The following is a 16813-nucleotide window of genomic DNA, read 5'->3' on the forward strand; positions in this document are numbered from 1 at the left end:
TCTGATTAGAAAAGAAAGATGAATTTTCCTGCTAAACCAGGTAACCCTAAAAGCATGTTAACATGAAATACTAAATAAAATGCTACTCATCTATAATAAATCTTATTATACATTTTGGCAATTTTACTACTAACATAGTGAAGGTTTCAAGCAATGTTTGAAAATAGAAATCTTAAATTGAATCATTGTTGCATGAATATATGCAAAATATTCATTTCTAGCACTGTGAGGGTTGAGTGCTTTTAAATTGGAGAAATCACTCATGACTTCACCTTTTCATGCAAGATAAAGTTGTATGTGGTAACATCATTACAATGTCATGAAAGGAGTGGAAATCATACAACAGTTCTGCCTAAAGCTAATACACAAAGAAGGGCTTCAATATTTTTCAATATTGTTCAATATTTAAAGGTGCAGTGCCAGGCTTTAAATATATTTAAAAAAATCATTAGGCTTTAGATGTCAGTGAGGTCTTTACTGAGCTTGGAGACTAATAAAATCATTGATGAGATCTCTTTAATATTTAACGAATTCATGTCTTAGGTAGTCGCCTATTTTCCACTCCTGTCTCTGCAGATGGAGCTAAATATAGATTTTTTTCTTAAAAAATTATGCAGAGGTGATTATAGATTTTCTTAACTATAGCACTAAAATAAAACTATTTACTCAATGGTACTGTCATAACAAGGGAAAAAGCAATATGACATTTAAATAGGATTTTCTATCACTTCCTTAATAGAAGATAGCTTCAATAGTAGCTAATACATTTACACACAATAAAATCAGGGAATTCAATCAGCAAAAACAAATGAGCAGATTTTTAAAGGAGTTGCCAAGCCATGAATCATCAATAGAGGGTTAGGGGTATTGTGTTAAATCATGATTAAAAAAAAAAATTGAGGACAACAATTATTGTTAATAGAAGATTTCTTTGCTTTTTTTTCTAATCAGTAATTTTACAAAAATTAGAAGCCAAAGTTAAGACTCAAAATCCTATACTGTGTGATTGTGTGTGTATGTGTGTGTGTGTGTATACACTGATATAAGAATATCTCTCATTTAATTACATTATTTTTTGTATTTAATCTGTGGGGAGATGTCACTCATACTAAGGTAAAGTAAGGCATTCATAGTCTCAACTTTAAGCCCTGTTTATGTGTGAAATTGATAGCTCCATTTCTGTTATCAAGTCACCAGTCCAGCACTTTAAAGTCATGGTCTGCAAAATAAAATTGTCTCCCTTTTGAATGTCAACCCCTAAAACCAAATATTCCCATTTATTAAAATAAAAATGTAAATTTATAAATTATCATCCTATTTTTATGTAAAAGCATTCTGGAAAGTACCACATACCATTGTCACATGGCAAAAAGCCCTCCCTATCATTGGCTGTTGCTAGGCTACCAGGAAATGGAATGGACCATTGCCAATGATGAATTAACTGATGAGCCAGGATGACAGTAATCTTTGTCACTGGATGCAGTAGCTGTCTGAGCCCTGTCATTTTCTGCATTTCATGTTAAACAGATATACCTAGATTGTAAAACAATACAAAGAAGAATCTGAAAAGAAAGAAGTAAACTTTGACAATCAGAGGACGGCAGCTTTTTATATAACATACGAGGCTTATTACCTTCACTGAAGAATGCGATCCAACGTTCATTAGCTTTTCTTTTTTTAAATTAAAATCAGCGAGCAAATGAAACTTTGTTCTACATCAATAAAGCAGATTCAAAAGGATACATACTGGGAAGCATACTGTAATCTGTCTATACAAAGCCAAAACATCCAGCTGAAATGTGAAAATTTCACAAAATAATCAGGATGTTTGATCTATGATGTTAACCATTGGGATATGTACATATGTACGAGTATCCTTATTTGGTGAATTGTACAAACAAAAATAACTGGTTAATTCTGGATGTTCAGACTTTGTAGACTATAGCCACATAAATAACTATGCTCTGGAATACTCAGTGAATATTGTCATGTCTTCATAGGACACAAGATTTTTCCCTTTGAAACAAACTGACTAATTAAATCAAATTGATTTGTTTCATGAACTCATTAAGAGATTAGTAGTTTTGTTCTACTTATAGATTCAAACTGAGACCAGTCATGAATTCTTACAACACAAAAGACAGGGATTGAGAAGTTCTCAACAGTGGCCTTCAAGGGAAGGCAGAAGTAAAGAAAATGTCTGCCCAGAGGTTATGAGCATGCATCATAGCAGAAATTTGCTGAAAAATAAGGGGAAAAAATGTAGGTCCAAAGCAGGCAAAGAGGTGTCCAGGAAGTCAGCACTGGGAGACCCACCAGTCAACAAATTAAACTATAACAAACATGGCCTAGCTTTGAAGTAGTAAGACTGATTTCCATCAACCACCTGAGAAAACGTGACCTATTGGATTTCAAGAGGTAAGGAGGGAAACAAAAATGGAAAGACTCCAGCAGTGAAATTTTGGAAAATTTAATGATCTGTATCACAAGGGAAAAACAGTAGGGAGGGAGAGACAATATCAGGTGGAGTCAATTAAAGTTTAAAAATGATGCTTGACTCAACTATTCTACAACTATCCTTCCCCACCCCCCAAATAGTCTCAAGGACAAAGCTGAAGCATCAGAATGGACAATTGTGATAATATCTTATCTCCTGTAAAAAATTTCAGGAATGGCAGACTACCCTTCATTTACTTGACTATGTAATAATTTATTCAATAGGGAATGGATTACTCCTCTTAGATACATACACAAGGTGGATGCGAACAGGAGAGTGTGGCATGCATATGTGTGAGTGTGCCTGTGTGTATGTGTGTGTGTGTGTTCGTAGTTTCAGTGGTTTTAGGACAAAGGATCTGTCAATGAGACAGACACACTTGGGGGTCTTGCTAACTTGCTAGTCCCTGTATTAGTGAGAAGATGAATGGCAAGGAGTTCTTTGGACCTAATACTTCAAAGCACACAAGACCTGTTCTGTTCTTTTCTAATGTGTGGATTTTTGAGATGATAGATCATAACTATAGGCCCAATGTGTGTGGATGAGGATTGTATGCACTTAATATTTCAGGAGAAGTGTATGCAATCTAATCCAATCACTCTGAAAAATGTGGAAAATGGAAATGCATAAAGAAAGCTGTTGGCATAAAAGAGAATAAAGAAGAAATATTGATGAAGTTCTGTATGGATTAGGCAAAATATATTCAGGTGGCATTTGAATATATATGTGTATGCACATATATATTCTGATATATGTATGTTTATATATTTAATATATATTTATACTTACATAGAACATACTAGATAATCAAAGTCTTATGACAAATCAGAAAATTTATTTTCTTTGAAGTTAAAATAGCTGCTTTGTTTCCCTGTAGGGGTCTGTCATCTTTGTAAGGATATAGAGAATTGTGGATGATTTTTAATGAGACCACAAATTTGCCAAAAGTTTTGGCAAATTTCAGAGTTAGCCTAGCTAAGAGATGAAAGCATAGATTCTACAGCCAGATATGGAAGCTGAGATACAAGCTTCAAGCAAGTGACTTAACCCTTTCTTGCCCGTGTCTCTTCCTCTGTAAAGTGGGAAAGGGAGTGATAACAATAATACATACTATTAGAGTGATTAATATTAATTTTTGAGCTGCTTAGATCAGCCAGTGACACACAATAATCACTATAGAAGTCTTTGTTAAATAAAGAAATGCATCATACAGAGCATATTCACCTAAGAAATGTTATCAAGAAATAAAAAAGCAAAACATTTCATCTGCATAGCATTCTTGAGAGAAAGGGAGATAAAGAGAGAGAAGCTTTCTCTAAGTGACATAAGTGACAGTGAGGAATACTGAAACCTGGAACTTCAAACCCCATAGAGGAAAGGGCTAATGCTTAGACTACTTGTCTAATCCCTTTGTGATTAGTTTACTAGGTTTCACCTAAGCCCTCCTATTGAAAATCCTCCCCATGACAATCCTGCCTTGACTTATCCCCTGCCAAAGATGCACCCAGAGCCTTTATTGTTGATTCCTCCCAGAGGTGTTAGACTCTGCTTCTCACATTCTTTGGGAAGGATAACTCCTTGAGCAGAGCATCATGGGAAATTCTGTTGCAAAATTTATCTTCGCATATCCAGAAGAACTCTCAGGGTTTGTTCTCTGATGAACTGCATGTTGTTGTTTATGAGGCCCCTTTAGTGGAGAAAGAGACTATTAAAAGCATAGATGAGCATTTCCCATACTCTCCTCTTAAATTTTTCTTCTCTTCTTTGGTATTGGTTTATCCTGTTTTCTCCCTTGTCTTCAAATCCCTGCTATTTAGATGATATGGGGAACATTGTCAGGTTAGGGTCTAAAGAAGGGACTTTCTGTGTGACTGAAAGGGAATGATCAGAAGGGTAGGACATCTCAGGCAGGCTCTCTAAATGCTCACACTACAGTTGATTGGTTGGATTCATATTCAGAAGACAATATATTACAATAGTTATGAACACAAAGGCTGAACTCACACTGGTTCAAATTCTAACCTAGTCCTTTGATGTTCTATAACTCTGCACAAGTTACTTTACTCTGAACCTCAGCTTCCTCATGGAAATTAGAATAATGAAAATGTTACCTTAAAAATGAGGGGAATTAGAATTAAATGAGTCATTTAGAACAGTAAATGCTTACTAGATGTTATTTCTGTTATAGCTTATATGACCCTGAAAGGTTCAGGGCCTTTCTGTTTTGCCTATTTAAAATAAGCCTTCAAAGACAAGAAAATGGAAGCCAGTAGCTCTTTCAAAAACCAGTAGCTCTTTCTGTTGTATGGTTATAGCGAAGTTTGGGTTCATTATACTGTTACATTGTATCTGTAGAGCAATTTGATAGCGTGCACAAAAATGTCCATTTTTCAGCATCACCCCAAGGGTAAGTCCTTTAGAGAGATGAGGGACTGAGGAAGTAGAGACTAAATATAATGTTTATACACAATTTTTAAAACACAGGGAAAATGCAATGGTGTTTATGATAGTGTGCTACAGTAAGACTAGAACATACCCTTCAAGCACCTGTAGGCAAACCTGTCTCCAATTAGAGGATGGAGAACTTTCCAGGAGAAATTAACCCCTCACAAACCCTCAGCTACATGCTTTGGGGCCAGTGACCTCTACAAGAAGCACTTTTCAGAAAAGTAAATGTGCAAATAGGATACTGGAAATGGGATCATATTTCTCATCTAATCGGCCATATTGGTTATTCTGTTATGGGCATAATAATTCTTCCCAGAATCATAAAAATGAAAGGAAGAAACTTGATATGAAAGTCTATTCAAATACAGACGCTTTCACGTCTCAAGAATGAGTTGGCAGCCGTGGTACAAATGAAGTCTAGTGAATTGAACTCAGTGCAATGATGTGTATGTCCAGATCAAAATGGTGCCGCAGTAGAAGAAGGAGGGAGTTCCCAGGCATTGAGAGAAGTTGCCTTTCAATGGAACGTCCCCCCAAGAATTAATTCTAACTTAACTTTTCCTCATTAAATCACTAAATTCATCCAGGATTACTAGAAATCTTGATTACAATCTACAGACATCCTGAGAGAAATATCAGAAGTGATAACTGAACTTTCCAATGATCATCACGACCATTGGGGTTATTTGCACGAAACCCGTACTTGGCTGTGTCTACATATAAAAGTTACATAGATTAGAGTGGCCAAAGGTAGTCCTTTAGTGTGTGTAGGATGGACAGGGGTAGAAGAAGAATAGCTGGCTGGATTCAAGTTTCTCTTTTCACTAGATTCCACCTAAAGGGTTTGTGTGTGGAAAGTGAAATTAAAGCTTCCAAGGAATACTGTGTGATTTCAGTAAAGAAAGAATGAAGATTCTTGACTTCAGATCTAAGATTAGCTATATCTGTTTCCCTGGTGCTCTGTAGAAGCATCTCTATTTAAAAATCCAGTACATGGTTTTCCTCTCAAGTGTAGTGACTTGAAAATTTATTGTCAAGCACAGTCCACTCTCTCCCCACAAATCAATCCTTACTAAACTTGATTCTAAAGGTATAAACCCGTCTACCCCTGATCCACCGCTTAGGTGAGAAGTAGCCAATGTCTGAAAGCAGCAGCCCACCATGCATGTCCTCTCCTCTCTAATCACCAACCCCCATTACAGCTGCTTAGACCAGGACATGTGACTTGGGCTGCTGCACATTCTTTCTCCCAGGGATTTAAAAGAGGGAAATTAGCATCTGTATTACTTTGTGAGGAATATGAGCTGACAGTTACATACTTTGTCAGCTAAAGACACCATATGAAGCCAACCATGATGGGCCATCTGTAAACAGAGAAGCTGGTCTTCAGAGATGAGAATAAAACATAGAAACAAAGAGAAGCCAAGAGGAGAGATAAAGGGATGGAGAAAGAGGAGCTAGTAGTTGCCCATTTCCTTGTTTCTGTGAGGCAAATTCTATTAGTAAATGTAGGTTTCGTGAGATGTCCATGAAGCCTTTTAATAACACTTAGGCTTTTTTGTTTTAGTTTATTTGAGTAGGTACTCTTCTTTATACCAAATAATTACTTCAGCCAGTGGAGGGTAGTATGTAGACACACAATAGCACAGACCCCTCAGGATATCTTGTGGTTCAAAAGAGTACTTGCTATCACATGCAAATTTCATTGCACTAATGTTGGGCAAGTATAGACAACATAGGAGTTCAAAAGATGATGAATTTGCGATATTGAGAAAATTCCACAGTTGTCTGTGAGCTAGGCATTGAACATCTCAGAGGAAGGGACTGTTCTCCAGTGTTATTTCACAAGAAGTTAGCAAGCATGTCAATGCACATGGGTACCACAGTGATAAGCACTATATAACCCCAGAGAAGGAGACAAAAATCACCAAGGATGATGAATGCTAATTACTATCTTCATTTGTAGCACAAATGTTAAGCATCCCCTGATCCCTGGAGACAACCCTCTGGATTGGATTTTAAAGAGCATTACAAAGGCCTTTAAGTAGAAGAAAGATAGAGGAAACAGGTTCCTGTGCCTTAATCAAAAAGGATCTTCTTTTTCTGATTTTCCAACCAGTCCATCAAAAAAACAGACAGGAATTCTGACACATGTGGGTATAATTAGTGATTAAGCATATATGGATATCCATAGTGAATATCGTATGGATTTAATTGTCAACATTCATTGAACAAACATTTAGGGTTTGGGAGATTTGATTCTGAGTTCTGCTGATCTTTAAGTCATATGATTTAGATTTTACTTTGTGAAATAGTGACAATAATACCAACTCTATTGTGTTGCTGTGTGATTTAAATAACATAATTTTATAATGCATTGTATATGGTGGGTATTTAAGAATGTTCTATGAACTCTCACTGCATGTCAGGTACTTTTACAGATGAACCATTAATAAAATCTTGAAGAGAATTACTCATATAATATTCAGATGGAACCATCTTTAAAAACTTCTTTCCTGCGCTATCAAATGTTTTAACTTAATATATTTAACTCTACATTACAGCACATTCACAAATCTAGGCTATCTTAAACAAGTAGTAGAGTGTGAGGAAAGACTAGGCCTAGTGGGTAGAAAGTGCTTTCTGTGTTCTTACCGTTATATAATTAGCTAGAAACAATGACCTGGCGCTTTGCAAAGTCTGTACAATTTTGGATGTCACAAGAGTGCCAATCAAATGAACTTCCTTACCATAATAAAGGATGACAAACTGGCACTTAAGCTCTTCTCATCCCTCTTTTACTTTAGGTTACACCAAAATGTTTCCTTTGCTTCCTCAGTACTCAGTACTTTAGCCAAAAATCATAGTCTCTCTCATGCTGCTAGAAACTGGGTAACATTTCCACACTTCCCTATTTTACATCTTTCCCACACTCAACAACTTCTTTTCTAATTTTCTTCTCTCAAACACTGTACCAAGACATGAATAATACAGTTGAACCTTCTTGAAAAATCCATCCTTTTATTTAAAAATAAACTAGGAAGAGATCTTTATCCTATTGGAAAATTAGAGGTACCTCAGTCCACATTTCCCCATAAGTGCTCCCTTGCTGCTCAGACAAGATGTGCCCCCCTCCCTTCTCCCCAGCCCACCTCCCATTCCAACCTCTCCAAAGGCTGTGTGTGAGATCGTTCCCCAAGGATCTTCCTTCATTAAAAAGGCAATGTGGAGTTTCCAATAAGAAGCTTCTTGTCGACAGCAGACCAGAATGTTAGCGAGAGAACGCAACAAAACGTACAGGCACATCTAGCAGTGGTTTGGAGGATAACAGCTTTGCGCTGGGCACAGGTCAGGGGACCTTTGGTATGGAGAACAGGTGGGCTACCTGACAACCAGCAGGCAGCCTTGCTTTTGACTACCGCCATTTTAAATCAGGATGTTTGGCAAATCATTAGTGTCTGCTAGTTATTAAACAGAGGAAAGTTCAAAAGCCCACGCATGTTTTTCTCCCAGCTTCCCAGGTGGTAGCTGTCTCAAGCAGCAACCTTTTCACTTTATGCAGCAAGACTTGTAAACTTCCCGTGGCTAAAACCGTGTTTTCTAACTGGGTTCCCACAATGGAGCCTCAGCCCTGCAAGGGTTGCAAAACCCATATGTGAGTCTCTGCCTGAAGAGTTGCCATCTCCTCTCTTTGCAAGTTTATTGTTGAAATTACTGAAATGTACACAAATGACTGCATTTGAAGGTGAAATTTGGTGGAAAAATAAAGATATAATAGGATTCTTTCTTAAATAATTTCCTGGTGTGATGTCTGTCTGCAAAAATGAAGTGAAATTATATGATGTCAAAAAATCATGTTTCAAAATGATTGACAACATGTGAATGTTTTGCATTGTGAAATGAGGTGGAAAATTTTAATTGCATGATGGGAGGACATAATATTTATTAGAACCTTGTAACTACAGAGGATTGCAATGAAGAGGACACAATTTTAAATTTGGCGTTAATACGTCAAGTCTAAGTCTTAAATGAACATGCAGGAGTAAAATTCTTTATCAAAGCCTCTTCTTAGACCGTATGATTAAGTTTTCAGGCTCTAATAACTAAACAGGACCGTGGATGTGTGGGGCACGTCCATACTCTGACAAAGAAACTCATTAGTGTGCATTCGTATTCAGTTTTGAACAGTGTTACCACCCACATGCCTGGGTCAGAGGGAGATAAAATGGATCTTCTGTACACAGAGCTCACAGGAGAGTGCTGATTTAGCTAGAGCCCTAAGATGTAAAGAATTCAGAGAATGGGGGAAAGGACTGGAAATGAACATGGGGTGAGAAAAAGATATGGAAAGGACTATGTAAGAAACTGGTGAAGCAAAGATCTAGGGCTACATTGCCTCTCACTGAACCTTGAATGTCAAATGGCATCCAGAGTTGTTGGTCTACTTGTCAATTTATAAAAGCAGAGAAGGCAACAAGTAATAAAAATGGTTCACCTCCTTCTTACTGGCTCCCCTTTCTGCACCCCAATACCTTGATACTAAAGAAAAAAGGACTTTGCTTCCCCATGGCAGAAAGATGGTGCTAAGGCCAAGGTAGAAGCTTCCCCAGACCCCCCACCCTACCCCCGACCCTGGAGCAAGTCCATCCTTTTAGCAACCAGATCAAGGATTGTGGGATCCTGCTCTTTCCTCATCCTGCTCTAAACTCTAAACTCTACCATTCAAAAAAAAAAAAGGTAACTTCTCAGTCAATGTGTGTTGTAGCAATTAGAACTCAAAACAGGATTTTTATGAGATTGTAAGAAAAAAGAAACATAAAGAGAAATTCTGTCACAAGCAGGAAAGAATGATGAGGAAGCATCTCTCTCTCTCTCTCTCTCTCTCTCTCTCTCTGCAGAGTAGATACTAGTGCTTCTCATGAATATGGCAAAGACATAAATCACCGAGTTGGAAATCCTAGAGGGTCAGTGAATGGGTCTATAACTAGTGGTGCAGAAGAGGTCAGAAATTAAAATGCTTAGCAATGAGCAATAAGAAATCTGAGCAAGGCTTAAAGAGGACTTGGAAATGGATACTTTATGGCCTCTTTCTTGCAGAACTGAAGAGATGAGCGGGGAGTAAAAGAACAAAGATTTGGCAAGGAGAATAGAGTCAACCAGCTTATGATCCTGTTTATCTCACAGCCCCTGTGTTTGGTCTATTACTTACCCTGATGCTTCAGATACTTAAAAGCCAACATCTAACAATATAATACATACATGCCCCTTCTCTTAAAGTATATTTTCTTTCTGGAATATGACTAGTGAATGAAAAATTCAACCTGATAAATGCAGTAGTATTTTTTCACATAGCTTCTGCATAGCCAAAATAATTTTCTTTTCTGGTAGCAAGAGTAATTATTCCAGAAAATTAACGCCTTATCTCATGTACATAATGCAAGATATTTAAAGTGCAGCTTTCCCCTCCCAGGAAAGAGAGTTGAAGTAGTATGAATGCAAAACTTCACAGGTTTCTAAATTGCAAGCCACTGAAGACTTATCTTCTACCTGCTCGTGTTGTTCACTGCATTCTGATCAGAGAGGGATTTGTGTCTCCAAACCAAGAGATATAAAGTGCACAAGAACATCACAAAGTAATTACAAGTTTATGACATCATCTTAATATTACAAGGGAGAGAACGAAAGACCCGAGAGAAACGTATGATTTCCCTTTTGGGAACCCATTAATGGATGCTTACAATCTGTTTTCTTTTGTTTGGATGTTACAACCAATAATACACTTTTATGTCTATAAATAAAGACTAAAGTTGAATAAATCCAACAAGCCCCTACCCTGCAGCTTGGAATCTTGATTCACATTCAAGCCCAAGATTTATGAGTCACTTGCAGAGAATAAGTTGAAGCTGCAAGATTTTGGGGGAAATTATTCCACGTGGCGATTATTTAGGGGAGTGATTATGCACACACACCTGATCACAGTGTCACCTGCTGCAGCTTACCCGACATGATAAAACATGGCAATTTTCTCTCTTTCACTTTGCTTGCACAACAGAAATGGATGCACACAACCTCACACCATTCATTTTTAGACGGGCCTCGTTGTCAGAGGCATCCCTCCCTTCCCACTCTAGCTCTGACTTCTGGAGGTGTTGTGTGATGATTTATGTAAATGTCTTGATGGCTGTAAAGGGAATGAGGACCACCAACACTAATGACCAACTGTAGAAAAGAACAGCTTTATGGAAAGACATTTCCCTTGCACATATGATGGGCTTTTTCTTGGACAACATCTACACCTCCACCCCCACCCTCCACATGCTCATTTTATGAGCTTAGATTACAGTTGGGGGCCATTGAGAAAGTTCTCCTGGCTTTCCTAGCCCATTTCTCTGGCATGGGGATATCTTCAGAAAGGGAGGGGGAGGAATTAGCTCTCATTTCAGAGTTCCCTGACCCTTTTACCTCCCCTTAAATACTTGCCACACTTGTAGTGATGGGTCCAGAGCCACCTCCCCAGGCGGTTCACTTCAGTGCCTAATTGCCCTTACTGGGAAGAAATTTTTCCTAATGTCTGCTAACCGACATTTTCCCCTTTTCCTTAGTTTCAAGCCGTTACTTCTTATTAGACCATTCTCCACCACTGCAAGCACTCCTCTCTTTTCCTTAAAATTATTATTGCTCAAATATTTGTAGACAGTTAGCATAGCCTTCTGTCCTTCCAGCTCCTTTTTCTGTGAGCTTTAAATGTTATGTTCCTTTAACCTTTCTTTATAGGTCATCTCTTCTAATCCTTTTATCTTTTTTGTCACCCTTCTCGAGTTCCCTCTAATTTACAGTATTGACGTTCTCTTTATAATGAGGTACTCCAAACAGTATATTTTGCACCCAAAGTAGACTTGTGTGAGCATAGGAGCCCCATTGTCCTGTAAGCAACAGCCCCTCCCTCCCCCAGCATATGCTGGGTGCCCCAGTAGAGCATTTGTCTTTTTCACAGCTGTACTACATTATCTAAATACACAATCACTCCCAATTCCTTCTCCCATCCGTCTCTTGAAGACACAGTCACCTAATGCACTGTTTTCTTTTTCTCACTACCCACCTTGGTCTCCAAAGCAGGATTGTTCACAACTTGAATCCAAGACGTGTTGGCCAATTAAAAGAAAGCTTTCATTGCTGCAGATATCAAGGCTCCAGTCTATAATAAACTAGACACAGGTACTCGTTAGCTGTGATCCTTTTATTTACAACACCATCAGATTGGGTTTATTTTTACAGCATTGTTAGAGATGAAGAGTGAAGCTTCTATCTCCATCACATTGGCTTTGCTGTGGGTTAGGACCTATGGTGCCCCATTTCATTTCCTGAGACCCAAGCAATGAACACAGAATCATTTCTAGTAAGTTCTGACTCTGATTAAAAAACAATCTTTATGAAATAGAAGCTAATAAAATTGCTTTCCTAATTACCCTGAGCTAGTTCATTTCCCAGCAAATATAATAAAATAGAGTTACTTGGCTCCAATTCACAAAATCTGAACCCAAGCTCATTATTAAGGCATTTAGCAGGGAAAAAAAAAAGCATGTGTGCATAAGATGCTGTCCCATCAAGCAGAATGCAAGAAGCCTTTTGAAGTTTAGACCTTTGAAGTTTGAAAGTTATTGCTGCATTTTTTTTAGATGCAGGTATTTCTGTTAGGAAAAAAATAGACATTTATACTATTGGAGCAGAGTGCCTGTACTCACGTAATCTTTGGAGGAAGTTTTCAGTTGAGAACATCAAATCTTTACTTAGCAAAAATATTTAGATCTTTTTGCACTGTACTTGTTAATCTACAGGCTGTTATACCAGGCAGCAAGAATTTTACGTAATAGACTAGAGTAACTCATGTCCCAAGGCTGTTTCTGCCATGACTTACACCACTCACAAATCTCTTTCATCTATTTAAAGCATGAGATGCTGATGACTATAAATGCATAAAAATGTTTGGGGATTGTTTTATTTTCCTCTAAATGTCCTATCATTCATTAACATGGACACAATTTGCTAATATTTCTAATGAACGCATGAATACTCTGCTAACGGAGGTTTAAAATGCTCCTTTCCCAGGGGAGAAAAATACAATTACCAAAATTAAGAGACTTTAAGAGCCAATCCTATTAACTAAAGGGATGATATTTACATGGTAGAATCAGGTAGGCAAGACTGGAATCTCTCTTCTGTCTGGCAGGATGACCCATGGGTTTTAGGTATTGTCTCCAACAGCGCTGCCACTGAGGCTAGCCATAACATTAAGGAGACAAATACATCCAGAACCAAGTCTCGAACAAGAGCCAGACACTATTAGCTGGAAATGGGAATGCTAAAGTCTTTTCTCTGCTTTGAGTGTTTGTTTGAAACCAGTCTCTCAGCACTCAGACCCACAAATTTGAAATAGGAAAAGAAATTGCCTCTGTCTTCGACCAAGGAGTGCAGCTCTTCTTGGGAAAATTTGTGAAATTCCACCCCCTGGGCAAAAACCATGGCTTTTTGTCAATATGCCCCGGGTGGAAATCTGACATTTCCATAATGATATGACAGATTTCCATCTGGGAAAACTGCCTTCTGTTTTCACAATGAATTTGAAGCAAGAATGAAAAATCTTTCACTTTGTCTATAAAACTCTTTAAAAGCAAAAAAAAAAAAAAAAAAAAAAAAAAAACCCTGCATTTTTCCTACCTTGAAATAATGGAGTGGATATTAAATGAGAAAAATGTGCAGCTACTTTGATTTCAATCAAATCATCAGCAATACTTAAAAAGAAAGAAGGGAAGTATGCAAAGAGAATAAATCCTTCCAGACAAATTTGTTACCGTTTTTTGATAGTTACTAGCAGATGAAAGGAACAATGTGGATCTAGCAATCAGGGACTGTGCATGGACTATACAGCTGGAATTCAGGAAGACTGACTGAGCATTAGGAAGTCTATTTTGTGAAACTGGTTCTAATTGATTTGTATGGGAGTATTGTCATATGGATTGAAAATTTGCTGAAAGATGATAAACAAAGGACAGCAGTGAATGGGAAGCAAAGGGGGGTGACATCAGGGTTAATGTGAGTTTTGATCTCATTCCTCATTTTTAGAAATGCAACAGGAGAGAAGCAACCTACACAAAAATGGAATATGCAAATGTACTAAATGAATGGTGTTGCAATTGCCAGTAAGAACTGAAAAATAGAATTTTCTTAGAGAAGTGGAAAGGGGAAATCTGAGGAGACAGGGGAGGACATAGAAACATTAAATGGGCTGGATGAGGCTGGAGCCAGAACACTACAGGGGAAGCTATCAAATGCCCAAAATGAAAGCAATGTTCCCCAGCTTTTGAAGACTAGTTTGAGTTGCTGGTTATCTTGTTTTGTCTGTCAGGTTGGGGAGGAGCTGCATTCTCCCTGGTCCTCTTCTTCCTGACATTGAGAAGTGAGGACCAGAGTGATCTAGAGTGAGCTGGGCTATCTTTTTACTGTGCAAAGTTAATTTTTGCCAGACGCTTGAAGAAATATAGATTTATTTTAGTGCCTTAAGAAAAATAAAACTTGCATTTTTTTCCCCACCCACCTGAGAAGACTGTGAGTTGCTGTCGTCACCTTTTGTGGTTTGTGAATAATTTTAGTGGAACCCACAGAGTGAGACCATCCTGGGAGTTAGAAAGGAACCGACCAATTGAAAGTGAACACAAAAGAGGAGGGAATTTCAGAAAAAAATCGAAGTGAAAAAAGTGGAGGAACTCATTTGCTCAGAAAGTCCTGATGATTAACGCCAGGTCGGCATGCTGAGAGAAAAACGACACAGACACAGTGAGCACGCGGCATCCGGCTTGCCGGCACATCCTAATGAGCGTGATGGTCAAATGCCCTGGGTTTGCCATATGCTGTGACCATATGCATATCTGGTGAACCAGATGCCCTGTTTTTTTTCCCCATATTGCGCCATTTTTCTCACAGCATAAAGACATGGCTTAAATGAAAAGCAGGAGGGGGTAGGGGGTAGGCAATGATAGCTTGTTATTCCAAAAGGTTGTAGGACAGAAAACATCAGTAAATTCATCCTTGCTCTCATTCAGTACTCAAATATTTAATGAGCACCTACTACATACAAGAAGAGTTTAGATCAAATCAGGCGTGACAGATCCTCCTTGGGTGAACGCAGAGATCGGATATACTCAACTCAGTAGCCAGTTTCTCTCCATTTACTCAAGATGACTAACCTTGCCATTGCTAAGATTCATGAACAGTCTAAAGGTTAACATGGTGCTTATGTAAGGCAATTGTTCAAACTCAACCCCCCCACCTAGAAAGTTTTTTCTCTTGCTCATTTCCACCTAGTCTTCAATGCTAACCCCATATATTAAGTATTTTTGACTGCCTTCTAAGCCCATCTGACACCAATCAATACCCTAAAGATACCTGGGTACCCTGAGCAAAAAAGACAGTCTCTACCTTGAAGGAACTTACCATCTAGAGACACAAACTTGCATCAAATGGCAAATATTGTATAATTGCAACTGGGAGATGGGCCATCAACCTGAAGTACCAGGAGATAGAAAAGTGGGACCAGGAAGACCAGGGCTTACAAGGATGAGAGGCATCTCAAAGGCAAGGAGACCTTTCTGATTCTCCATGCCTGTTCTGCACCTTCTCCCTTCCTCTCTTTTGGAATCCTACAGCACATGGTAAAGACCATAACAAAATCCGATCATGTTATTTATAAATTCAACTGACTTGCCTAACCCTCAGCAGCACAAGTCACACATCACCTGCCTCTGCATTCTTCTAAGTGCATTAACATCTCAATTTCTCACCAACAGAGAAAAGAAACGCAAATGAGATGAAATATCAGATATTCCAAAAATCCATACAGCCAAATATGGCCATGTCTTACACTCATACACCACCTTAGTACTCATCACAAGTTCCTATTTGTCCAGGTACCCACCTCCTCACCAAGCTTGTGAGTTTCTGGAGGAGAGATTGAGTCTGCATGAAGACAATCACATTCGAGCTGTGTTTAGAAGAAAAAAATATGTATTAGCCTTGCAACATTTCTGTCACTTAGTAGACTTTTAACACATGTCAATGAAATAAGTCCATCAACACATAAATGAAATAATTTTCACCTCTAATTAGCTGTCCCCCCCTCTACATGTGTGACTACACCTTTTGCCTTACACGTGCCTCACTATTGTTAGGCACATAAAGGATCCTCAATAGATACTTATTGAGTTAGAGACCAAACCTAGGCTTCAGCAGGGTACCACTCCAGGGGATCCCATTTCTACTGTGGTCTGTGGGAACAGTGCCTCTCTGAAGCACCACATAGAACACGGTGTGACAATGCTCCTTCTCCCTGCAGCAACACAGAAGCACTGAGTCCACGCTTCTCATCTTTCAACAAGGAAGAGACACTTAGAAGAGTGAAGGGAATTTCCCCAATTTGTACAATAAGCTTATAGAAGAAATGAAACTACAACTGGTTGGCTTGTCTGTTTAAAATAAAATTGAACTGAAAATAATTTATTTTGAGAATCTTTTGACTTTCCTGGAAGTGAGTCAAGCTACCCTGATGCACCAACCCAGAAAGGCTTAAAATTATTACTCAAGTGAATGTCTATTGTAAACCATAACCAACATCTTTATAAATCAGCCCCATAAATAGTCCAAGACCAAGAGGAAAAAGCCTGATTTTCCCTTAGCCAAACACCTCCTGAGAAAGAAAAGAAGTGGTGTACTGAAGAAAACATCCAAATGGTTGATTCAAGTGCAACCCAGATATTTTAATGTTTATCTTTCTTCATCCCTATAATGGATCAACCTAAAGGAGAAAGTGTGCAGAAG

General features: G+C 38.3%; 1 long non-coding RNA gene across 1 annotated transcript in view; it reads right to left on the reverse strand.

The window, feature by feature from the left end:
- LOC141415036 (uncharacterized) overlaps positions 1-16326 on the reverse strand; it is a 78955-nt gene extending 62629 nt beyond the window's left edge. Inside the window, exons 1-3 of the long non-coding RNA XR_012440061.1 lie at positions 16215-16326; positions 15915-15980; positions 12045-12150 (exon numbers count right to left, since the gene is read on the reverse strand). This is a non-coding gene — a long non-coding RNA (uncharacterized lncRNA). The remainder of the gene's footprint in view (positions 1-12044; positions 12151-15914; positions 15981-16214) is intronic.
- Between the last annotated feature and the right edge of the window lie 487 nt (positions 16327-16813).

This window comes from Castor canadensis, chromosome 12, assembly GCF_047511655.1.
Source record: "Castor canadensis chromosome 12, mCasCan1.hap1v2, whole genome shotgun sequence".
Classification (NCBI taxonomy): domain Eukaryota; kingdom Metazoa; phylum Chordata; class Mammalia; order Rodentia; family Castoridae; genus Castor; species Castor canadensis.